The sequence below is a fragment of the Leuresthes tenuis genome, unplaced genomic scaffold (assembly GCF_036924035.1).
Source record: "Leuresthes tenuis unplaced genomic scaffold, fLeuTen1.0.hap1 SCAF_20, whole genome shotgun sequence".
Taxonomy (NCBI): domain Eukaryota; kingdom Metazoa; phylum Chordata; class Actinopteri; order Atheriniformes; family Atherinopsidae; genus Leuresthes; species Leuresthes tenuis.
In genome coordinates, this window is record NW_027325374.1 from 24,301,735 (window position 1) to 24,302,806 (window position 1,072).

General features: G+C 45.7%; 1 non-coding gene across 1 annotated transcript; it reads left to right on the forward strand.

Moving 5' to 3' along the window:
* The first annotated feature begins 494 nt into the window (after window positions 1-494).
* LOC140279110 (U5 spliceosomal RNA) lies at window positions 495-608 on the forward strand. Its single transcript, XR_011909306.1, has one exon. It is a non-coding gene; the product is annotated as a U5 spliceosomal RNA (small nuclear RNA).
* The last annotated feature ends 464 nt before the right edge of the window (window positions 609-1,072 follow it).

A 1,072-nucleotide genomic window follows, 5' to 3' on the forward strand; every position in this document is an offset into this window, starting at 1 on the left:
TCTCGGATTCCTGAAACTTTAGATTTGCTCTTTCTTTTACTGCAAATTACAACGTTGTTTTTTTTGTTTAAATCTTTCTAGACATGGTAAATATGAACGACAAAGCAGTTTTAACATAGTTTGAGTGAAGGAATTCATTTTATAGATAAAATCCCAAGAGTCTGCTGAGAAAAGAGAGTGAATGCGAAGTAGACTTTAACACGGCTATGGGAGCGAGCCGAGTGTCGGCTAACCGGGAGAATTGCTTGAAAGAAACGCGACACCGAATGAGCGGTCAGAACAAAGCCTCAATACGGGATTCTCGTGGTGTTTTTGTTGCTGCCTTGTCTTTTGCATAGAGTAAAAGACAAGGCAGCCATCGAATAGGGCCCGATTGTTCCTACTTGGTCAGCCGAGGAGCAGGGGGGGGGGGGGGGGGAAGCGTCTCAACCAAGCAAAGCTCACCATGGGGAAGGTGGCTATACCAACTAGCCTGATGCCCTATAATAATAATCGTACTCTGGTTTCTCTTCATAACATACAAGTCTTTCGCCTTTTACTAAAGACTTCCGTGGAGAGCAGCACTAATGAGTTGTTTCTATTATTGGCAGGCTTTACCTTTGCGGGTGAAGCCCTTTCTGTCTGTGCAAAAGAAATCTTGCTACTTTGCAGAGTGACTTCTCTGAGTAGAGTCGCCTTACAAGACAAGGCAGCCATCGAATAGATTGTTTCTACTTGGTCAGCCGAGGAGCAGGGGGGGGGGGGGGGGGGGGGCAAGCGTCTCAACCAAGCAAAGCTCACCAAGTAGGAACAATCGGGCCCTTTTCGATGGCTGCAACACCTGAAAGAGATATTGATGCGAGACCCGATCAAATGCTTTTTCAAAGTCTAAATTTAAGATGACAAGCCGGGTGTTTCTGTCTCTAGCGTAATCAATGATGTCTCGAATCAGTACGAGGCTGTCGGTGAGTTGTCTCCCTGAGATGGCACAAGCTTGGTCTGGGTGAATTACCTCCTCTAAAACAGAGGACATCCGTGTCGCTAAAACCTTGCTAAAAAGTTTACAGTCAAAGTTTAAAAGTGTGATGGGCCT